The 25,707-nt window shown below is 38.6% G+C and overlaps 1 pseudogene across 1 annotated transcript in view; it reads right to left on the reverse strand.

The window, feature by feature from the left end:
• The window catches only part of LOC101295621, an 880,650-nt pseudogene that overhangs the window by 760,190 nt on the left and 94,753 nt on the right, over positions 1-25,707 (reverse strand). The window contains exons 30-38 of the transcript XR_184594.1: positions 20,442-21,437; positions 20,110-20,324; positions 18,166-18,651; positions 10,991-11,278; positions 10,591-10,835; positions 10,053-10,253; positions 9,801-9,944; positions 8,755-8,874; positions 8,445-8,616 (exon numbers count right to left, since the gene is read on the reverse strand). The product of XR_184594.1 is annotated as an uncharacterized LOC101295621 (transcript). The remainder of the gene's footprint in view (positions 1-8,444; positions 8,617-8,754; positions 8,875-9,800; positions 9,945-10,052; positions 10,254-10,590; positions 10,836-10,990; positions 11,279-18,165; positions 18,652-20,109; positions 20,325-20,441; positions 21,438-25,707) is intronic.

A 25,707-nucleotide genomic window follows, 5' to 3' on the forward strand; every position in this document is an offset into this window, starting at 1 on the left:
AGAGAGAGAGAGAGGACGAGACTCAGAATGATAAAAAAATGTGATATTAGAATGAAGGGTATAATGGTCATGTAAAAAGTGTGAAAATAGATCTTTTTATCATTTAAGATGTTATGAGGTGACCATTTTATCATGTAACATGTTTTAATGGTGACCTTTTTATCAAGTGAAACATTTGAAAACTATTTTATCATTTATACCTTCAAATGGTAGTTTAGTGTTATATGCCCATAAGCAAATCATTAATTATTACATATATACTCAAGAAAATAGAATGTTTAGAACCTACGCGCCTTGATGAAAATAACCAAATTAAAGACAAATATTTCGAGCTTACCTGCTACGGACCTGGACTGTTAGACTGACTCCACCCGATCTCTCTTAGCTGCCGCGCACGAGCGAGCATGATGTTCATCGTTCATCTTGCAAGTTAATATCAGACCAATTAATATATGCACCCCCAGATCGACCTTCCTGTAATCTTAAACTCTGGTATAGCTGTAGTTTTCATTCAATGCAACTTGGTACGTATCATTTTGGTTAATTTCAAGCAGGCAAAACCCTAGTAGACCGGCTGCTCTAGTCACAAGCCGGCCGCCGGTTTCCGGTCCTTCATAATCCCACATTATCAACGTCATTGGTTGCATTTTAGCATGTTTCGACTATCATATAATATATTATGATGTTGATTTCGACGAATGTAATTGTGATTAAATTTTCGATATAACTATAATGTTATATATCTAATACATTAGCATCTTTGCAACCAACCCAACAAGAGTTGCAAGCTTGGAACCAGCTGCAACTTGAATGAATCCAAACTAGCTGTTTAAGGTTTTTCAATTCCCTAATCATTGACCGCAATGCATGCAATTGTCAATGACCACCTAATTAATTAACTAAACTAATTGATTCCTCACCTTCCATTGCGTAGATAACTTCTTTTGTTTGTTATTATATATCCAACTGGACGTAGATATCTATTGCTCTCTTAAATCACACATCACTCGGTCAAGTTAATAAGAGATTATTATTTGATAATTAATTGGCATATACATTCCAATAATGTAACGAATATGAATTAGATGACGTACCAATAAGCCAATATAACCAAGTTCAAACCTAGTCTTGCATATACAGTTCCTGCATGACTTTAATTAGAGGTCGAGCAATGAGGAACTACGTCGCTCCACGGTATTGCGGGAGTCAGGGAGATGTCAACCACATCGTTCCCAACCAATGCTAATAATGCGCACAACAACAATATGGAGCAAAAGCCACACAATAAGTGTAGCCTTTAGAGGTGTTGCATTCTTCGTTATGTATGGCAAGTGTGAGTATTAGTGGAGATGAGGGAAAAATTGCCACACAAGTGTGGATTGCAACACATCTAAAGGCTTTGCTCCATTTTGTTGTTGTGGCGGCAAATTAAGTTTGCAGTGAGCCAATGACTTCATCTATGGAAGACATGATATTAGAAGTATCAGATAGCATAAAAAACATTAATAATAACAAAAAACAATAGGTTGGATTGGATGCAAATCGATTGCGCCGGACTATACAGGTCGGCTAGGGTTTAGTTGCATGTGTCAAAGCGGATGCGTAATTATTTAAAAAAAAATCTAAATATTTTTTAATTTTTTATCAGGTAAACAAATATATCTAGATTTGGAATAAAAAAATATTGTAATAGAGAAAAAAATAAATGAAGACTAATCTCTCACCGCATGTGCACGAATCCAGAGGCAAACAGGTGGGAGTTGGGAGTCTTAGAGCATCTTTAGCAATGCTCGCCATTTTTAAGTTAAATTTTAGTCAAATTAGCTAAACTGTCATTTTAGCGAGCCACTTTAGAAATGTGGCTGCATCGATCAATGCTCTTTATTTTAGCTAGCATTACGTCAACATTATTTTTCAAATAGAAATTAAATAGTTTAAATATATTTATTTATCACATAAAATATCTTACAATGAATGCATTAAATTATAGCTAGCCTCATCTGAGTCATCCCACTAGCTAAATTTAGCGAGATAGCTAAAAGTCATAATAACTTAAGTTTGGCTAGTCTGCTGGAGCTCTTAAAACATCCTAAAAAGTTAAACACGCTCTCTAAAATAGCTAAGAAGTTAAAGTAGAGAGTCTGTTAAAGATGCTCTTAGAGCATCATTGCTAGAGATGCTAGCAATGCTAGCCATTTTTTAGTTAAATTTTAGTCAAATTAGCTAAAATGTCATTTTGGCTAGCCACTTTAGAATTCTGGCTGCATCAATGCTCTCTATTTTAGCTAGCATTACTTCAACATTATTTTTCAAATAAAGATTAAATAGTCTAAATATATTTATATATCACGTAAAATATCTTAAAAGGAATGCATTAAATTATAACTAGTCTCATATGAGTCATCTCGCTCTCTATAGTTAGCTAGCAAGATATCTAAAAGTCATAATAACTAAACTTTGGCTAGTCAGTTGGAGCTCCGAAAATATTAAAAAAAACTAAACACGCTCTCTAAAATAGCTAAAAGCTAAAATAGAGAGTGTGTTAAAGTTGCTCTTACTCTTAACATGAGGTTTACATACTAAGCAGCTCGACCAACTTTACCATATAAACCAGGTGGTTGGAATAAACTAATTCTTAAAGATTATATTATAATATTAAAAAATTGATAAATGAAATATTCTATTATATTTTATTAATTAGTGCGGAAATTGAAAAACATGACAAATTGGAATTGTGGCTTTGCATACTAATAAATAACTAAATACTTTCTCAAAAATAAAATATATAGCAACAGTTGGTTGTCAGGTATGTGCACGTGTTAGAAAATTTTACTTTCAAAACACTCATTCAAAGTTTCAAACCTATGTTGCACATACACTTTTAAGGGCAGAGTGTTGGAGCGTGTTAGACACCCTGCGTGGTGTGTCGAAAAATGTTGATTTTTCTGATACGGCCCGACACTTTGACCGAAACGCCATGTCATCATTCGACACACCACGTCAGCAATTTTAATTTAAAAAAAAACATAAACCCAAAAGAAAAACTATCACAACCTCTAAACAACAAAAACACAAAACAAAAAAAAAATTTAATAAGAGTGTTGATATATGATATATCCCTCCTAGCTAATATTTAAACTCTAATAGTCAGATCTAGTTTGTAAATTGCAACTTAATCTCCCTTTTTCCACTATTCTCCTCTTCCTTCATCTCCTTTTTCCACTTCAAATTAGTCATCGGGTTTCCTGATCTCCATTCAATTGCAACGTCTCTTTGCTGATAATCGCATATGGTCTCAAGTTCATGTTTTTAGTATGTATTTTATGTATTAAAATACATAAATATATTAATTATTTGTTGTGTCTAAGCCATGTCGGATCTTAGATTTTTTGAATTTACCGTGTCGGCGTGTCGCACATTATCGAGTCTCCGTGTCAGTGTCCGTGCAACATAGTTTCATACCATTAATTAAAAGATCGAGCTCCTCCTACTCTTGATCTTAAATAAATGTTATAGGCAAAATGCCCACTAACCCTAAATCTGAAGATTTTTTTTTCCCACTAACAAAATAAGATTATAAAATTCTCATCAACCAAACCTCTTAGAGTGTTATTCCCACTAACAAAATTTTAGGCTTTTTTGTTATTTTCGTTGTCTAAAATACCCCTCCTCAACATCTCTTGTCTCTGATCTTCAAACTTTTAGATCTAGATATGTTCTCTTTCCACACTGTGTTACTGGCTGAAGATTAGCTACACCTCCGATATGGGTTTGACATCGAGAACGATACGAGATCTCGGGTACTGTCAAGCTCAACGAGAAACTTGATTAGTTGTCCCTCCTCTCTACCGCTAATCCAACTTCGTCTACCACTTCCTTCAAGCTCGCTACAACTTCTCCAAAAGCACATCTCACGTACAGTGACGAATCTCTTCCAAACACCAACCAAACCTCACCGACGAATCTGCCCTAGTAGCATCTCTCAGAGCGATGAATCGATGGAGGAGAACGTGGAGGAATAGGACGACAAAGAGATTAGGGATTTGGTTTGCAGGATTTGATTTGATCGATCATCCTCTAGAGATGCTCTGGCCGATCTCCTCTCAGACAATAGTCGCTCCGTCGCTAGGGACTCGTGGGCCAAGGTATCTACTTCACTCCCCTTTCTCACCCTAAGTGTCCAAATTCGATAAATCCAAAGTTTGTTTTAAATTTAGTTATGAATTGTTCATAGTAATTGATATTGAATCAGTTATGTGGTGTAGTGGAAGAAGAAGAGGATGAGGAGGTTAGAGAGGAAACGTTAAAAGATGAGCCAAAGATCGAAGTAGGCACCTTTGGGGTCTCTCTCAATTCTGCATCAAAGTTTCTGTTGGAGTTTTTGTAGACTTGAAGCCTTTAGGTTTTTTAGAGTGATTAGTTCCTTTCTTTTCTAGATTCGGATTATGACTATCTTATCTTATGTTTTTAATTTCCAATGTCTTTGAATTACAAGTGTTTCAAACTTAATGGCTCTATTAATGTTATATTGCTAGTTCACAGAGAAGTCCTTACGATTTCTGTGCTAATTTTGTGGTTTTTGGCTGTAAAATGATGTTTTGCTTTATGTGCTTATGTTAGTACTAATGCTTGTACATTATTTTAGCCTCTATTGGGGGCAATAGATCTTAGACAGACTTCCTATTACCCGTAACATACCTTTAACAGTCCCCTATTGTCCTTAATAGACTCATTACTGTCTCAATAGACCCCTTATTGCACCTAATAAACCCTTCGACAAACCCCATGTTGCTCCTAATATATCCCCTACTGCTCCTAATAGACCCCCCGACAGACCCTTACTGCCCTCAATAGACCCTTACTGGCTTATTGCCCCAAATAGACCCTTTGATATACTTTCTATTGCCCTATATAAACCCCATACTGCCCCCAATATACCCCCTACTACCCCTAGTAAACCCCATACTGCCCCCAATAATCCTCCTACTGCCCCTAATAGTCCTCATACTACTCCCAGTAGACCCCATACTGCCCCCCAATAGACCCTTTATCGCTAGAGTCAGACCAACGCTTGTCAGATTTTGGTCAACGGTCATCAGAGTCCGGTCAACAGTCGCCGGAGTCTTGTCAATAGTCGCCGGAGTACGGTCAACAGTCGCTGGAGTACGATCAACATAATCGGTCGCATGAATCCAGTCATAGAATCTTTATTTCATAATAGATCCTTATAATAGTCTATTGTAGTTTATGTAATTCAGCAAGGGTAAAAGTATCTTTTTGTTGTTTAAGTTGGCTACTGGGAATTTAAAGTTCTGATTTTGTTGGTGGGAATAGATTTTTTAAAAATTAGGGCTAGTGAACATTGACCCAATGTTAAAATAATAGAAATTATTAACAACAATACACCATTACGTAGAAAACTGAACTAGTATTATTATTCAACCTAGCGTACGTGAGAGAGCAAAAGGTAAATTATTTTTACCTGTCTGACGGTGAGTTATATCCTTGTCGTCGATCAGACGGGTCTTTGTTGACCCCATGTGACCAAGTTTGGATCTATAGAAACTTATTTGAATATGAATCAGTTTACATGGTGCGATCTGGATATGCTCCAGCGAAGTACCGTGGTGGCCGAACATGGATGATGGTGGTCTGACGAATCTGGCGAGGCAGGGACTGGCTTCCCTTGGCCGAAGATAGTGGTTTCCTAAATTTCTTTGGTTACTGCTTGGGCCTAGGCCCTCTTGGTGGGCTATATCTGGGCTGATTAATGTTTTTTTTTTTTATAAATTTACTATTGTCTTTGGCGAGCAATAGACCCATGCATTAGTTTTGTAGGGATGGATGAGCTTCATGCCGGTGTTGGCACCCACATGTCTTGTCTACTCTAGATAGGAGGCGAGTTCCTAACTTCGTCAAATAGTCTTTGCCACCTTGCGGTGGTGTGAAGATAAGTGTCGTCAAATTTATCTCTTGACATCATCATAGGTGGAAAGCTGAATTATTTGACATTAAGATATAATCGTGTTACAGATCTAGTGATCTTTCCATTATGTCACCGATGTGTCAAAGAAAATGGAGTTGCCAATAGAGCATCACTACTCTTTCCTTGTAGAGGCGTTCTTACTAGAATACTATTAAGATGTAAAAGAGTCTTCATATTATCTCGGAACATATTCTAAATGCTTATCGTAGTCAGGATAAGAACGATAAGAAGTGGAACTACATTAATTGATGGTGTTTTTTTAAAGGTAAGGTGATGACATAAAGGCTTGAACGCAACACACTGTGTAACGCCCTAGATCTTATTTGACCATTTACCGTCACTTGGACAGTAAATGAGCATCATGTTTTTAGTTTTACCTTTGTATTCAAGTTCTTAGTGGCTCTAAAATTTGACTTTTTCCTTCGTTCGAAATTTGAGAAAACTTTCTTCATGAAAGTCGTAGAGGACGTTAAACCGAGTTCGTGGATATGTGTCACGTTTTAATCGGAGTTTGTACAGAAAAGTTACAAGGGTTTAAAGTCAAGGGAAGATTGGTAATTTCGTAGGAAACTCAAGTTCTATAAATAGCAAATCAGACCCCCCTTATTTCGGGATAATTCCAGAAATTGCCCATAATTTCTAGAATTGCTGCCGGAACTTCATCGTCTCAGTCCGTCGCCGTCCGGCCGAGTTAAGGGGCGAGCTAGGTATCAAATCGAAGCTTGGAATATCCTCTTCAAGTCTAGGTAGGTGGCTAGTCGTGTTGCGCCGCCATGAAGGAGAATTCAGTCCCGAAAGCCACGGCTGTGCGTGGTGGAGTTTCGCCGGAAACTTCCTTTTCCAGCCACCATAACCGGAGCTTCTGGTCTCATTTGGAAGCTCTCCTCTCGTACAGCAAACCCTTAAAAGGATTCACTCTAACTCGAGTTAGGTAAGGAGAATCGAAGGTGTGAAGTTCTAGGGTTTTAAAATTGGGATTTTTTTTTTATGTTTTGATTCGATTGGCATGTTTCTGCTTGAAATTGTTCAATGTGGTAGTTATGAAAGTTGTTTAGAATGTTGAGAGGAAGATTGTGTCAAAATTTGGAAGCCATTGGAGGTGGTTAGATTTTGGGTGGCCGGCCGCCACTGTCGGCGGAGCATACGGCGGCGCCGCCTCTTTTGGGTAGTTTTTTATGTTATTTAATTTGGCTATGATGAGAGGATTCCAATGGTATGAAGTTTGAGAATTATGGTGAAGATTTGAATATGTTTGGGATTATTCAAAGTTGGGTTTTATCTGTGTTCTTCTTGGGAAGATCCTACTGTTGGATTTCCCTTATTTCTGTTTTAGATTTTTGAAATAAATGAAATGAGGTTACGGAAGGAGTTTGGCATAAATCCGATAAGCTTAACCTTAGTAAGGGTCACTACAGGAAATATAAACTTAGCCGACGGAAACAATTCATCGCCTAAGACTCAATATTCGTCGCCTAGAAAATTGACCGACGAATTATCCGTCGTCTAAGTTCCGTAGCCTAAGTGTTGTGAGGTAGACACTTACGCGACGGAACTGAAGTTAGTCGTCGACTAAGAGCGATCCAACCCGACGGACACTGACCTGCCTTGTCGACAAACCAAATCGTCGATAAAAATCTTTATCGACGGAAACTTTTTGTCGGATGTAATCTTAGCCGACTAATATGAAATACTTCATAGCCGACGGAATTGTCGTCGGAATATATGTTTACCGACGAATCTTGCATCGTTCTTAAGTGACGAAAAATTCGTCGGTAGAATTTTAATCCGACGAATACCTAAACGCTCTTAGTCGACGATTGATCTTTGTATTCGTTGGATATGTGGATTATCTTACGCGACGAATAATAATATTTCCGTCGCGTAGGTATTTTATCTTGGGAGATGAATTTTACTTTTCCGTCGCTACGATTGTTTATCTTGAGCGACGAATAATATTGTTTCCGTCGCCTATGACAAATATCTTGGGCGACGAAGAATTCTGTTTCCGTCGCCTAAGATACATATCTTAAGCGACGAAGGTTGCTGTTTCCGTCGCCTAAGAGATTTTAATTAAGGCGAAAAAACAGTGAATTTTTTATTTTTTTTAGGGTTCACACTTTTCGAAAATTACAAATCAGTAACAATAATGAAACACATACAGATACATATATACCGGAAGCACTGGATTTGGACCATTTTTCATATATTGATCATAGATGGACAAATTAATTAATATTATTCATATATACAAAATAATTAATGAATTAACTAGGTAGAAAATTGTTCATACAATCTAACTAAACTATGAATGAAGTACTACAAAATCAATAATTCCAAGGGCGTCGGTTGTCCCATTCTATATTATCGCCTAGATCATCATTGTTTTGTGGGGAAACATGTGGAGGAGGAGAAACGTCTGGAGGAGGAGGAAACTGTGGAGGAGGAGGAGGTGGCATACCTAGGTGCTCATATATGGCTGCAACTTGGGACTGCACAGCACTATATATAGACTCAACATGTAGGGCACGCTGCTGGACCTCTTGAAATTGTTGTTGGGCACGCTGCTGGACCTCTGTTAACTGTTGCTGGGCACGCTCCTCTGATTCCTTTAGTCTCTGCTCATAGCGCTCCTGCACCTTTTAGAGTTGTTGCTCATCAACTCTAGGAGGATGACTACGTGAAGTGGAACCATTTGAAGATTTGCTCAAGTCTCGCTCGCTTCCTCGTCCCATCTCTCTGATCTCCTTTCCTTTGTGAGTTTTGAGCACCGTACCCAACACCTCAATTTGTTGGGACTGAACACTTTCCATAATCTGCTCCTCTGTCGCGTCAGGGTGTTGTTCCTTAAATTCATCATTTCGTTTATTGACCTCATCAACCATGTCATTCTGCATTTAAAATGCATCAATTAATAAACAAAACATGCAGCTCAACATTTCCATAACAAAGTTTACTGGTTGCATAATAAACAGGGAAGCTACTAGGGGTTAGTAGAAGTTTACTGCCCCCCAGTAAACGTCTACTGGAGGTCAGTAAACTTGCAATTCATTATCTCCCTTTCAGTTTCATGGCCACAACACACAACAGATACCCTAATAAACAACTTTATTGCTCCCTAGTAAACCCAGTAGAAGTTTACTGCCCCCTAGTAAACTTCTACTGGCAGTAAACTTCTACTGGCAATAAACTTCTACTGGGGGTTAGTAAACTTGCAATTCATTATCTCCCTTTCAGTTTCATGGCCACAACACACAACAGATACCCTAATAAGCAACTTTATTGCTCCCTAGTAAACCCAGTAGACGTTTACTGCCCCCCAATAAATTTCTACTGGGGGTCAGTAAACTTGCAATTCATTATCTCTCTTTAAGTTTCATGGCCACATCACACAACACATATCCTAATAAACAACTTTATTGCTCCCTAGTAAACTCAGTAGAAGTTTACTGCCCCCCAGTAAACGTCTACTGGGGGTCAGTAAACTTGCAATTCATTATCTCCCTTACAATTTCATGGCCACAACAGATAACAGATACCCTAATAAACAACTTTATTGCCCCCTAGTAAACAACTTTATTGCTCCCTAAAACTATATATCTTAATTAATGACAATGATAATAATACTTTTTTTTGTTTTGGAAGAAGCAGGAAAACATGACATTCTAATTGGACAGTGCCTACATTCAACTTAATGGTCTCATATATATACCAATAGCCGGATTTACACATGCTTGAACCATTTGCTAAGCTTACATAAAGTAAAAGGAAAGACACTTACATATATCTTGGTCGTATCTTCATCACCGGCCTAGACATAGGTCTTCTCAAAACCTTTGATAATTGGAAGCTGCTCCCCTTGTATTCTGAGTTCCTCCATTGTGTAGATGATAGGATAAGACCCCGTGTGGTGGTGCATAGTCTTCTCCCCATGGTTCCGCTTGTTTACTAAGGAGAGTCTCTAATATATACACGAAAAAAATATTAAATAGATTAGTAAAATACAAAGGAAACAATGAAGGTAATTTAAAAAAAAAAAAAAAACAAATGAAGGTATTTAAAAAATCACTTTGAACGCATCTGACTCGAAGTGCTGGCATAGAAACTCCCACTGGTCCTCTCTCCCAATGAAATCTGAAGGCATGCCAGATGGCCCTTCCTTCAGATAAGCTTTGTGACACTGGTACTTCCAGTCCTTGTACCTCTCATGTGCCCTCTTCAGTATCCAATTAAACATTGGCTCATCATTTTCATCCCACTTGTACTTTGGCTAAGGAAGAAATAAAAAAAAAACTTCCCATGTTAAGCACTGAAAAATAAAATAAAATAAATTGATACACCCAATTACTATCACAAAACACATCTTTCAATTCATATCAACACACAATACTTTACACACATTCAATCATACTTTACACATATCCATAACATTTTCACTTTATAAGAAAACTCAGTCTTATGCAAACATATCCTTAGACATGAAATTTTATCAACAGAGAGATGTCAATTCAGTCAGTTCATGCTTTCCAATTACATAAGCGATATATATGTTATCAAACAAATGTAATTAAGTAAATTTACTTTTCATATACTTTTCAGTTACTTACCGACATTGCATTCCACACCTTCCACTTCTCAGTCTGATCAAGGTCGTAGAACATGCTTGCCCTCATTCCCACCAGACTCCATATGGCGCAACCGATATCATGTGCCACCAAGCTGTTTATCCCCCTCACGCTAGGGCCTTTTACACGGGGGCAATACGCGAGCTTGATCTTCTGCCCCGTTTGTTGAACGATATCCTCCGCCTTCTTTCCATAACAAAAACCCCGCTTCTTTTTCGGGGCCGGAGCTACAATTAACATGTGAAAATACATTATGATACTTAATATACAAGAGGATATCTGTTGTGTGTAAGTGGCATGAAAATGAAAGAGACATATTGTACTGAAAGTTTACTGACCCCTAGTAGAAGTTTGCTGTGGGGCAGTAAATTAATACACTTACATGTTAGGCTTCTAACTTTGATTCGAGCGCTGCCGACGATGCGTCTTGCAGATTCAGGTGCGGTTGCAGTCTCCGGTGCGGTTACAGACGCCGATTGAGATCCCGTTGAACAACTGTCAACTGTAGGGCGCCGCACGATCAAGGGGGGAGCCCTTGGTGGTACTGTCTCAGCCGGCATGGGGTTAGGATGGCTGCTACTGCTAGCTGAGCCGACGCTCTGCCGTATTGACTCCATCAAAGCATTGGCCTGAGTGGCTCGGCCCTTCCTCTTCCCCATGATCACCATATCTTGCACATGAATAACACATAATTGTTCGTAAATGAGTGAGTACTAGATAAAGATTATGAAAAATAGTCCATAGAAAAGCATACAGGTTGATCAAACCACTTATATTTCTTCAGTTTTTGAATTTTTTTAATACTTGATGCATTGGTGATACAGAAAACACTAGCAAAAGCTATGAGCCACTTAAGCAGAAGATACAATGTGATATTGGTAATTTTTTTTTGGATAATTAAAAATAAAAATAAAACAATGAAACACGATCAACGAATTCGTTTACGATTCAGAAGTAACAAGCAAGATCAATCTCAGAAGAGAGAGAATGCCGACCTGCAAAAGGAGCGGCGGTGAGAAGGTGAGAGCAGAGAGATCGGAGCGGCAGGTGGATGCGGTGGCGATGAGTGGAGGAGGTGGGTGGATGCGCGCACTTGAATCGGTTACCGATGCGTGGATGGGGTCTGGTGGCGCAGCTCTGGTGGCGCGACTCTGGTGGGATTTGAGAATTGTGGGTGTGAATTTAGGGATTGTAGATTGCTCGATGGAGTTAGTATAGGTTTTAAGTTAGGTTTCGTCGCCTAAGACATATATTCGTGTCCTAAGTAATATGAAATTTCGAGGAAAAAAAAGGCGCAAAATTCACCCGCCTAATATTTCTGCCTCCTAGACGACGGAAAATACATTTTCCGTTGCATTGGTATTACCAAACCGACGACTTATACAATTTCCGTCACTTAAGTAACATAAAATTTTTGAATTGTGAGTGATATTTCGGGTATCCTAAGCGACGGAAAGTCCACTTTCCGTTTCCGTCGCCTTGGATTACTAAGGCGACGAATTATTCAAATTCCGTCGACTAAGTCTATTTTTAAAAATTGCTGTACTTTATTATATTTACATTCGAGCATTTTCGTGTAACTTTTCAAACTAAACCCAATTGTAACTCCACGTAAGTATTCGTACTTAAAAAAGCATACATATATATGCATTTTAAAAATTACAATGGGCGGTTAATAATTTTTAAAAATACATGCATATATATATGATAATCTGAGAATCATCCGAATAATTGGCATGACTATATACTAATCATACAATAATCATAATATATATACACTAATCGTATTCATGATAATCTGAGTCGTCCGCATCGTCATCCTCCTCAGTTTGGTCAGAATATTCACACTACAAAAATTAATTCAGTTAGCCAAGGAAAAATTCCATCCCCAAAAGTCATTTTGCCGTCGCAAAAGACCAATGGTGACGGCGTGGCGACGGTATTTTTCCCGTCGCCGTTGAGGGCGTGGCTGTTGCTTTTGGCAACGGCAGTGAGCCGTCACAACCATTTTTGCGACGGCAAATAGTGACTGCATAGACCGTCGCTTAATTAGCGACAGAAATTGGCTATTGAACTTGCCGTCGCAAATACCTCTGTTGGCGCCGTCGCTGTGATATTTAAAAAAATTCAAATCTGAATTGAAATTTTTGAATTTTTCCGCCAAAACCATTAGCGACGGGACTCTGCCGTTGCCAACTGCAAAAAATGCCAAAACCCTTTGCGACAGGACTGTTGTCGCCAAACTGCAAAAATTGTTACCACAACTGTTTCAAATCTCAATTTTACCATAAATCTGCAAATTCAAATCTCATTTAATCCACAATAGCAACAACCATAATTAACAAGGTATTAATACCACCATCAACTAGCATTCATTCCAACAAAATCAACACAATGACCAACATTCATTTCATAACCAAATTATCCAACATAAACATTATTCCACATGATAGAACCTAAACCAAACCAACAAAGTGTTACAACAATAAAAAGAGCTTCATAAAGGGACAGCAATATTCCAGCATAATCATGTTCTATCACATTCTAAAACACAACAATATGACATAAACCTTAATCATGCAGGAGCATCATGGTGACTAGTGACATCATCAGAAGTTGAATCAAAATGGGCAGTGACCTCAACATCTCCCTCTCCTATGGACTCCATCCTAGCCTCATGGCCATTTGTTGCATCAGGTGCTACCTATTGCATATATAAATGAGACCATTTTCTACAATTAGTTGTCTGATTTGAAGTGAAGGTGAAAACAAAAACCTATTCCAATAAGAAGAAATGAGTTTTCAATTTAGATTTTCTATCTCAACTCTCAACTCTCAAGTAATCTCTGCATTGCTTCTACAAGTAAAATTAAGCAAGAAGAAAATAAGTTTTCATGTTCAGCAGAATTTGAAGACACAGATAGATATCTTACTAAGTATACTCAAAACCCAAAATCAAATAACTAAACAGGAAAGTCTATTGTTAGAATCATCAAAAGCACAAGTATAATTAACTCAAGACATATGAATAGTCAAAGCAGTTGCTTGAAACAAGTATACCAATTACCAAACTTGACAATACAAAACTGTATTGTTTAACCATCAACCATATGTTTCTGCATAATGTTGGTCGTACACTAGTAATAGAACTAAACCGAAAAACCACAAACATTTATTCACATTCACAAGAGATTCAGTCTTGGTCATATCAGTTCATAAACAACAACGGATACCAAAACCGAAAAAGGAAATTTCATTCGCTCACAATAATTGACAGAAAATGTGTCCACTCCCTCAAAGAAGCTGCAACCTTAAGCCTGCACAACTAGATTAGGAATGAACAAGCTCATCGGTTCCCTGCATAAGTTCACACCAGCACAAAAACAATCAATACAAAACTGGATCAACTCAAATGTTCATAACACATTCTCTAATATCTTTCCAACATACCTGTGATGTAATAGCCAAGAATATAATGAGAGGAAGAAGTTGCGACTAAGTAATAGGTTCCTCCAATAATAGCAGCAAGATATGAGCTGCATCAGAACAAAAATCCAACCAGTTATTATCTTGAACTAGATTACACTTGTCATCAATGTGATACACAAGTATCAAGTTATATATTCATTTGGTTAAGCTCATATTAATTAGTCTCTAAACAACATCTTTTGGCGATCATGTTCGAAGGCAAAAGGTTCACAAAGACAGCAATCAATAAAATTTTCAGCGTGGAACCTTTCATTTCATCTAAAAGATCAACCATCCAAAACTATAGTTGCTCATGTCCTCAACAAAGATCATAGAATAGCATATACGATAGCTCGCAGGTAAAATGTAGGCAACATAGGGCCTGAGTTAAGTAGTATCATTAACTACGAAATGTGACAAACCGGGGCATAGTTACCTCAGTTTTCTAGAGATCCCTCTTGAAAACACAAAGCAATTAAAAGATCCACTATATGATACAGTAAAATTGTATGGAGTACTAACCTTTACATTCATCAAGTGCATGAGTGTAATGTTTCCTATACAAATTTTAGCTTTCATATAAATAAATTTCTCTTATTAGGCATACTAAATTTCAAAAAGAGATCGGCAATTCTACAAGTAAAAAAATGAAGGAAAATCACAGTGCTATAAACTAGAGTAGAAAAGTTAAAAAAAGGAGCATTTTCAGGTGTGTGACTAGAATCATTATGGAGTATAAGAAATACACTTCATGCTAGCTGCTTCAGTTCTTATATTTTCAAGAATGGGAGAGTAAGATACAGAACACAGAAGAAAACATCCAAAAGAGGCTACCATGGATATCAATTTCTATTAACAAATGTCCTACCAGCAGCTGGTCGTGCTAACCACATGCAGTTGCCGGTCAAAATCATTATACGCTTGTGCCAAGAACCGATATCAAATGTAAACTGGTACTTATCAAGTCCACTTAAATCCAATGAATTCAACTTAAGCACACCTTAATCCCTATTATGATACCAAAACAAAGAAACAAGTAATTATACTTTTCTCAATGAGAAAAAACATACCCATTAATATAACGAAAAAATTATATAAAACAGTAAAACTCAGATTCATGTTTTCGTGGATACCTTAGATTCCAATGATTATGAATATCATTCAGCATATTGTGATTCAAACCATACATTTGGTAAAACAGCTTACCAAGTTAGCAATTAGATTGAGCCAAGATCTAGAACACAACCACCTCAAGAGGTCTTCCAACCAGCAATATGTAATTTAAGGTAGCTGGACCCTGCATATGAGATAAACCAGCAATGAGTTAATTTATGTATCCATGACCACAATGAGATAAACCAATCCACTCAAGGCCTGAAATATACTCGTATACTTAAATGAAGTCAGTCCACCCAAGGCCTGAAATATACTCTATGGCTTACTTAAATGAAGTCAGTACTAACCAATGTTCTAAAAGGCGCTAGGCGCTGGGCGGGCGGTAACCCACAGCCTAGAGCCTGGACAGCCTAGGCGAGGATTAGGCGGGGATTAGGCGATTTGTATTTTTTAAGATTTATTAATTAAAAATATATATTTTATGCAATTTAATATTTGAAAACAGTCAAATATAGATAAATTATTCAACATAATCTAGTCATACTCATTTATAAAATAAATTATAACTAAAATTTAGCATAACTTCCTGTAAAAGTGAGCAACAACAGTAATAAACATATACACTTCTAATTTTAAACACACAATTAACTCTTATACTCTCATACTCCCCACAATATAACAATCCCACACAAAAAGAAAACAAAAATAGCCGTAGAGCTTAGCAGCTTAGGCGGGCAAGGCGGCATCTAGGCGGGCTAGGCGGTATTTAGGCGAGCTAGGCGGCCGCCTAATCGCCCACAGCCTGGCACAAAGGCCTGGAAGAAAAGCGAAGCGGCTTGTTACAGCCTAGAGCCTAGGCGGTCCTAGGCGGGGCCTTTTAGAAGCTTGGTACTAACTGATTTGCAATGTTATAAATATTTGATTCAGCGTGTTTGAATCGTTGTCTACAACAGACATTTCTGGAAAGGCTAGAGAGAGAAGAATACATAATATTCCAAATAAAACTATAATCACTGTCCACAGAACCAGTATAAGATTCGCAATGCGTTTATACCTATGAAAATGACGACGCTGATCACTAGTAACAGAAACTACTTAACTAAAACTTTTCCTTATTTTCTACTCTTCTCATGTTCCAGCTTCCACTCCTAGTAAACGCTAACCACGGTAATATAACCAAATCATGTTTCAGGTTGGATCAATATCCTAAACAACAAACGACTTGTTTTTGCGCTGCTGAAATTACCATGAAGTACCAAATTATATCACAGATTTTCCAGTTTTCTTTTTAGCCTACAAACATTGCATAGGTAATTGCAATAGTGAAAACTCACTTTTGGCGCTACTAGATAAATGGGAATGCAGAAACCAAGATAGTCAGGCTTCATAAATCTGGGTGTACCTTGGGATTAAACAACAAAAGATCTAGCTTGATCATAATGATCATTTCTGAGAGGCAGTTGCACCAGCTGCAACCGACGTACCCGAAATTACTCATGAATACAAATTAAACTATTATTAACAGAAATAGGGTTTATAATATTGCAAGTAATTGATTCAGCCTTTCCGAACTTCTTTAAATACCTACCACCTGCTTGAGATTATTACACAAACACACTCAGAAATAACAAACCAAACTTGTATCCTGCAGCATATTTTCTACTTCAATGGAGTCCAAGAAGTCTAACAAGATCAAAGAGATTGTTAGGCTCCAACAGATCCTCAAGAAGTGGAAAAAGCTAGCAAATGCCCCAAAGAATAACAACACTGCCGCCATTACCTATCCATCATCAACCACCACTACTACAACAACTCCAAGCAACAATGGCAGCAGAGGCATCAAGTTCCTCAAGAGAACACTCTCCTTCACAGACGTCCTAAAAGGGTTTCTCGCCGTTTGTGTTGGCAAGGAGCTCAAGCAGTTTATCATCCCAACCGAGTACTTGGGCCACCAAGCATTTCGGATCCTACCTTCTTTCCCCTGGCTAGCTTCTTCTTAATACCCCTACCTACCAAACCACACCATATTCTCCCAATAACAACCATCGAGCACTTGTCATGCATGACTAAAACGAAAACTCAGAAACTAAAACGAAAACCTAACAAGACAACCTAGAACCCAGTTCCTAATCTCGATTCTAACCAAAAACCCAACTCGAATTCACTAAAATAAATAGAATCAAAGAAGCAGAGAGTGGTTTTGCCTTATCAGATTTGAACCCAATCAAATTCGAACCTAGTTTCTTCGATTAGTTGTAATCGTGAGGGTCTGAGAGGGAGGAGACGAAACCAAGCTGACTGAGACTTCTTTAACTGAGAGTTCTGTTCTTTGAGGAAGGTGTGAATGAGGAAGTAGACGAATTAGAGATTGAAAGTAGAGAAATAGGAAGAGGAACGACGACGTAAAGATGGGCGAAATCAGTTTGAAGAGAGGAATTAGGTTTTTTGAGATGGGGGTTTGTCTGAATTAGAGAGAGGATAAATGGGTCCGAAGAGAGAGTGGTTTTAGTTTTTAGAAAATTGGTCTTTTTTTTGGTCAAAATCGAAGCGGGATAATTGGCGCCTTCCAAACACTGAAAGGATACAGGCGATGGCGAACCCAACCGTAGCATCAAATCAGAAATAAAATCAGTTTCTTGCCACAACATTCACTTGTCGTCGCCGTTGATAAAACCGGATGCGACGGCGCTAGTTTGCTGTCGCGAATTTTTTCTTATTTTGCCACGGCAAGATGTTGTCGTCGCAAACTGGTATTGATTTAGCGACGGCCTGTTTACCGTCGCTGCACCGTCACAAATTTATGATCAATGGCGACGGCAAATCCGAGCCGTGGCGAATTCCGGTGGCTAATTGAATTCTTTTTTGTAGTGTCATCATCCTTTATGTATTCGTCATCTATGAAGTCGTCGTCATCATGATTGGGGTTGCGACGTTGTAGCTAGTTCAGTTCAGATGGTGTAACTGGAAGGTAACCTATCAGAACGTGTTGGTTGTAGACACGAATATCCTTAGTATCGGGGACTACATGTGGAGATTCCTCTTGATATGGTTCATTCGGTCGATCAGTTGTTATTGGTTCACTTGGCCGCCCACTCTCATCATCCTCTCCCAGTGTAGCTGCACTCCAAATATTCCTATGTGACATCACCTGCACCACTTTCCAACCCTCACCCATAGCCGGATCATCAAGATAAAACACTTGTTTCACCATGCTGGCAAGAATAAATGGCTCATTCTCAAACCATACAATGTTTGAGTCCACTGATAACAAGCCAAGATCCAGAATTGTACTCCTCCGTCTGGTTGGGTCAGTATTGAACCATTTGCACTTGAACAACACGACTGGCATACGGTTGCCGTAGATAAGTTCGATGACACTAACAAGAACCCCGTAGTAGTTGAAACCCAAACCCTCAACCATGACTCCATTGTTTTGGGTGACATGGTCTTCATCTCGTTCTGACGTCACAAACTTAACACCGTTCACATAACATCCAGCACGAACTCTATGGCTTTAGGGTCCTCCAGCCAACAAGTGCAACTCCGAGTCGTAAGAAGCAGGAAACTGTTGTTGAATGTGCATCATCTATAACAATTTTAATAGCAACGTTGTATATTATGTAACATAAAAAAAAACATATCTTTAATTTATGTAACATCATATATACATATATCGATAGAAAGGTATCCAAATAGGGAAGTAATCAAGAAAATCTCTCTTGTGTATGACTTTGTTACCATACTGCCTTTCCAAATGGGACTTGAAGTATCGCTCGGCTTCTTCGCAATGTTGAAGGACACACCAATGAGCCTCTTTGATCTCATCATTACTTTAATCATTCAGAATTATTTAACCTGCTGTACGGTTCAACATCGTTGGAAACAACTGATAGATTGAATTGCCGGCTACTACCCGCTCCAGATGATTCCCCCACTGTGTCTTCATCATTGAGATATGCGCTGCAGTAAGTTACGCACTCAGCCTGAATGTATGCCGCCGTGATCGACCCTTCAGGGAAACGTTTGTTTTTGTTCTTCTTCTTGAAATCCCCCAGTTGCTTGCAAAACAAATATATATGCAATTCTTATAATAAATATTTAAAATACCATTTATCTTAATTTGAATAAATATGAGTGCATACGTACCTCTTATTTGGATAGCACCAGGTATACTGTAACAGACTAGTAAGCAACACTTGTTCGGGAAGGTGGATCATGAGGTGAATCATGATGTCAAAGAAAGTGGGGGGAAAGATCCTTTCCAGTTTGCACATGATGTACAGAATGTCTTCTTGCAATAACCGAACATCAGACTTTTTAAGCTCTTTAGCGCATATCCTCTTAAAGAACTTGGACAAAGTCACTAACGTGTCAACCACATCATTCTGCAAATATGGTCTAATGACCACGGGAAGAAGACGTTGCAGCAAAACATGACAGTCATGAGTCTTTAACCCACTAATCTTATTTTCCCCCATCTTACCACATCGAGTGATATTCCCTGCATACCGTGAGGATACTTAATGTTTCCAAACTACTGAAACAGTTACGCCTTCTTTTGAGGATGGATTGTGTAGCCTGCTTTCGGCATTATGGCTTTTTTGTTCTCTACTAGCCATAGCTGGGGGCATATACCCATCATCTTAAGATCAACACAGGCTTTGGGGATGTCCTTGTTCTTATGTTTGAGATTCAGAATTGTTTAAAGAACGCTGTCACAAACATTCTTCTCTATGTGCATGACGTCCAAGTTGTGTCTGATTTTCAAGGTCGACCAGTAAGGTAATTCAAATAATACACTTTTGTGTGTCCAATACTTAAACTCATCAGGCGTGGGAGGATTCAAGTCCGTTACTTCTTTACTGGTGCTCAAATATCCGAACCAGTGTTGGTTAAGCCTCTCCAAAATCCACTCACCAGTCCTCCCTGGGGGTTTCAGATTATGCTCCTCAGTCCCATCGAATGCCTCAGCATCCCATCGCCACTCATGATCCTCGTCAAGATGTTTATGAGATCCCAAGAAACAAATTTTGTCGGCATGGCTACTAGAATTGACGTCATATAAGCATACCGGGTAAGCCTTGTACCGCTTAGTTTGTTGGCCAAACCACATCCCATAAGCTGGAAAATCACTGATGGTCCAAATAACAGCTGCTTTCATCATGAATGAAGTTTGACCATACCTGTCAAAAGTAGGGAGTCCATTTTCCCATAACTCCTGCAGCTCGTCAATTAATGGTCTCATGTACACATCCAAGCACTTTCCTAGAGAATGCGGCCCTAGAACCATAAGAGTAAGAAAATTGTACTCCTTCCTCATACACATGTTGGGAGGTAGATTGTACGGAAATACTATCACAGGCCAAATGCTATAAGACAAATTCATGTTTCCAATAGGATTGAATCCGTCTGTTGCAAGTCCGAGTCTGACATTTCGACAGTCTCCAGCAAATTCGGGAAAAGAACGGTCAAAGTGCTGCCAAGCCTCCCCGTCTGCGGGGTGTGTGAGATTATCCGGATCTATCCTCTGCTCTCCATGGTGCCTTGCCTGGTGGCATCTCATATGATTGGCCGTATGTGAAGACATGTACAGACGCTGCAGACAAGGACCCAATGGGAAGTAACAAAGAACCTTCCTAGGAATGGGCTTTTTCTGCTTAGATGAAGTGGAAACTTCATACCTTGACTCGTAGCAGTGTGGGCACTCAACTTCATCCTTGTTGTCTTTGTAATACAAGATGCAGTTATTGACGCAAGCGTCTATCTTCTGGTGATCAAGACCAAGATCAGCCAACATCTTTTTTACCTGGTCGAAATTTTCCGGACAACTGTTACCTTTGGGAAGCACTTTCTTCATAAGTGCAATATCCTCATCAAAACATACTTTACTCTTTCCCCGCTTGCTTTTGATCGTCATTTGCTCCATGACGGTACCCAAGAGAGTATGCTCACTACCAGAATACAATGGGGTTTGGACTTCCCGTACAAGCCTGGTGTACTTATCATAATCACTACTGTAGTCAATGTGGGAGACATTAGGGAAGGTGTTAGGGGAGTTGTCATAAACAACATTTTGCTGATATCCTGAGGCGGCGAACGAGAATGCATCGTTTAAGTGGTTCATCACAGCAGGGTCCCCGTAACTAGCATTGGAAGATCTTGCCTGCTGATTATGTTGTGCTTGAATGTCTGCAAGTATAGGCATTTGAACTTGATTTTCGCCGTGCCATGTCCATGTGATATAACTAGGACAAATACCGTTTAGTGCCAAGTGAGAATACATGTCTTCATATGTTACTGATTTTTGATTGAGACATTTGTTGCATGGACATATGTGAATAACTTTGTCTGGAGGACTATGTAGACGCATGAACTCAAGAAAATCAAAAATGCCTCTCATATAAATTGGGGACCCCCTCCCTAATTGCATCAAGCTCTTGTCCATGTTGTACACTATAATAACAGGAAACAAAAATAATATAATCAAAAAATACGTGAATAATAAACGAGAAATATATATATAATTATATATATAGACACACACACACACACACACTTTGTTGGGAAAATGAACATTTACTCAAAAACAAGGATTTTAAAGCCCATTTTACTGAAAAAAACTGTTGAGTAACCCATATTAATGTTTTAACGCCTCTAATAATTAATAGTATACCCTTATTGCATTAAATAATTACACGTTCTCTCTCATATTCAAAAAAAAAAACACGTTCTCCTAGACTCTCACTCTCCACGATCAACCGAACTCTCAGCTCTCCCACTCTCTCTATCTCTCTCTCCCTCTCTCTCTAACAGTCGATAACGATCTCTGGTTTAGGGTTCTTCATGATCTCCGTGATTCCATCAATCAGGCCACGTCGCTCTCTCGTTAAATATCTGTCGACTTCGTCGGTCTCCGCATGCGGATAAATCCCACTTGAACAGGAAATCGCTCTCTGCCCTAATCTCAGTCGATCTGTGGTTCAATCTCGGCGTCGTAGTCACGTTCAATCGCTCACGCTCGGCGTCACTCTCTGGTTGAATATCGGCGTCGATATCTGCTTTAATCGCTCTCACTCGACCTCGCTTGGGAAAACCAAAAAATCAGGTACATTTTGAATCTTATTGAATTTAGGCTTATTTTGGACTTATCTGATGATATTGAAGCTTCATTCTCTGATTTAAAGCAATTAAAGGCCATGAATATGAAAACATGAAAATTATAGGGTTTCTCTGGTCATAACTGTTACAGATTGAGATTAATGTTGTTTAAGATTTACTGTGTATAATTGGCATGACAATGAAAGGGAGATACTGTATTGTTGTTTACTCTTGTCAAGTAGAAGTTTACGGGGGGCAGTAAACTTCTATGGGTTTACTAGGGGGCAATGGAGTTGTAAGAATGGATCTCTGTTGTGTATAATTGGCATGATTATGAAAGGGAGATAATGTATTGAAGTTTACTGACCACCAGTAGAAGGTTACTGGGAGGCCAGTAAACTTCTACTGGGGGTCAGTAGGGGCAATGAAGTTGTTTATTAGAGTAAGAATGAATATCTGTTGTGTATAATTGGCATGATTATGAAAGGGAGATACTGTATTGATATTTACTGACCCCTAGTAGAAGTTTACTGGGGGCAGTAAACTTCTACTTGGGGTCAGTAGGGGCCAATGAAGTTGTTTATTAGGGTAAGAATGGATCTCTATTGTGTGTTGTGCCCTGAAATTGAAAGAGAGTTATTTTGTGCAAGTTTACTGATCCCCAGTAGAAGTTTTAATAGGGGGAAGTAAACTTTATTTTTTGCATATGCAGTTTATAAATACAAGTTTTTACTACTTATATGCAGGATGAGAAGAAGTTTAAGACATTTAGTTCTCACTTCTGATACTGAAGAGGATTCGGTTCAAGAATCTGTAGCTTTTATGAGGACAGAACAAAATGTAGGAGAAGTTTTACAGAAGATAAAGTCTAAGAAAAAGAGAAAAGGTCCAGAAGGGTGCCGCTGCTGAAGAAGAAGAAGAAGCAGTATGGTAGAAGAAGAAGATGATGATTACACTGAAGATGAAGAGGGGGATATAGAAAAAGTATCTTTTTCAGAAAAGATCAACAGGCAGAAAAAGAAAACAAGCAGAGACAGATTCAGGGGAGGAGGAGGAGGAAGAAAGGGAAGAAAGAAGAAGGAAAAAGGCGGAGAAGGTGACTTGACCAAGATCAAACACGTGCAGCAAAAGTGCTCGCTGACATCATTTTGTACATTAATGAATAGAAACAAGGAGACCATCCCAGAAGAATCATGGGAGTTGATAAACAGCACTTGTTTTCGGGGAATAATTGAAGCATTCAGATTGGGCAAGGTTGAGGAGGATCAAGTTAAGAAGCTTGAATCTGATTTTGAGATCCTAATGAGGCACTACAACAGTGACAATAAAAACTTCAAATTTGGGAACAGGGAGATTGAAATTACGGAGCATGACGTTCATTCAATTTTTGGAATAACCAAAGAAGGCTCGGATGTGGATATCACAATAGACCAGAAATACTGCAAGGGCAGTAAGAAGAATGTGGCAGATTCTGCTGCCTTTGGAAAGCAAAGAAGAAGAACAATCACCAGAAATGTTATTGATGACACATTAATGGAAGAGCTTAGGAAGATTCAGAAGAAGAAGGGGGATCCAAGGAAGATAGCCTCTTTGGTTATAATGTACCTTATGATAGCTTTATTTTTCAGCAGAAGCGGGAACCACATTGAATGGAAACTGATACTCAAGTGTGAAAACCTTAAAGGCATCGACACATACAACTGGTCACATAAGGTATTAGAATTCTTGCATCAAGGACTTCACAAGCACGTAAGGGGGGAGCCAAGAGTTTTGAACGGATGCCTCCTTCTGGTTCTATACTGGTTCCTTGAGAAAACAAAAATAAAGAAGCAGATTATCGGGAAAGAGAAGGAGACTCCCAGATTTATAAGATGGTCAATAGAAGAGATCATCAAAGAACAAGAGTATTTGAGAAGACCTGAATTGCTAGAGGTAATGGTATTTTATTTATATAGCCATATTTTTTTAAAAAATATTGCATTGTATTTTTTGTTTTTCCAAAAACTAAATTAAACTGATTTGTGTCTTATAAATGTAAAAACATGAACTCATAATAGAAGGTCCATGGATGGATGAGGAAATGAGTTCCGGCAATGATGAGCGGCAACAAGATGACAATGGAACACCAAAGACAATTGATTAGGTAAGTTTGGATGGTTACTAACACCCAATAAAACTAATATATATATGAAAATGGGGGGCAGTAAATTTCTACTGGGTTTACTAGGGGGGAATAAAGTTGTTTACTAGGGTATCTGTTGTGTGTTGTGGCCATGAAATTGAAAGGGAGATAATGACTTGCAAGTTTACTGACCCCCAGTAAACTCCCCAGTAGAAGTTTACTGGGGGGCAGTAAACTTCTACTGGGTTTACTAGGGGGCAATAAAGTTGTTTATTAGGGTATATGATGTGTGTAATTGTCATGAAATTGAAAGGGAGATAATGTATTTTTGTTTACTGACCCCCAGTAGAAGTTTACTAGGGGGCAGTAAACTTGTTTATTTGGATATAATTGTTTAACAGTAACGATTTCGTTGTTATAACGTGTACAGGAGCTGCCGATGGAAGATATGAAGAAGAAGCTGATAGAACTTGCCAAAGCAAATGAAGAACTGGTGAACAAAAACACTGAATTGCTCGGCAAGTTAAAGAAAGCGGACAGCCAAATCATTGAGCTAGAGAAAGAAAGGAGGGCAGACAAAAATCAAATCGACGCTCTCAAGAAACAGTTGCACAAGGAGGCAAAACATGCTCAGACAAAGTAGATAATATGTGTAACTGAGGAGAAGGAGAAGGAGGAGGATAGGTCAAAGCTGGTTCAAGAGGAAGAATATAACTGCAGAGACAAAATGGAAGATCATAGTTGCAGAGAGGAGCAACCAGGAACTGAAGAGGTAAGAGTAGAAATCAGTTGACTGACCCCCAATAAATATTGTGTTTTCTTCATTTTTTTTTAGGATAACTTGTGTGTTTTCTTTTGTGTAGTTTTTTGAACAAGTAGCAGAACTAGTTCTGTTGCGAAAGATATTTCCAGAAGACGATGAACCTGTGACGACCGATGTCGACCTGTCTAAACTAGACAAACTTGTTGCTCAAGCTGTGGAAATGGCAGGAAAAAAATTGAATGAAGAAACCAGCTTGAAGAATAAAGAACAGCAAGCAGAAGGGCTCAAGAAATATGTCAACCAGAAGGGCTCAAAACAAACTGTGGAGACTGGTTCGATTGAAAGAGACGTCAACCTAAAGAAGCGTGGGGCACAAAAGAGGAAAGAATGGGAGTATGACACCCCTGAAGGGCTAAAGCCAGCAAAAAGAACAAAGGAGGTGGAGCATAAAGTCCAAAATCGTATTGTTATAGATGGAGTGAACTGCAACACTGATACATGGAAGCTCTTGGATGAAAAGGTGGCAAATCAT

This window comes from Fragaria vesca, linkage group LG4 (assembly GCF_000184155.1).
Source record: "Fragaria vesca subsp. vesca linkage group LG4, FraVesHawaii_1.0, whole genome shotgun sequence".
Lineage (NCBI taxonomy): Eukaryota > Viridiplantae > Streptophyta > Magnoliopsida > Rosales > Rosaceae > Fragaria > Fragaria vesca.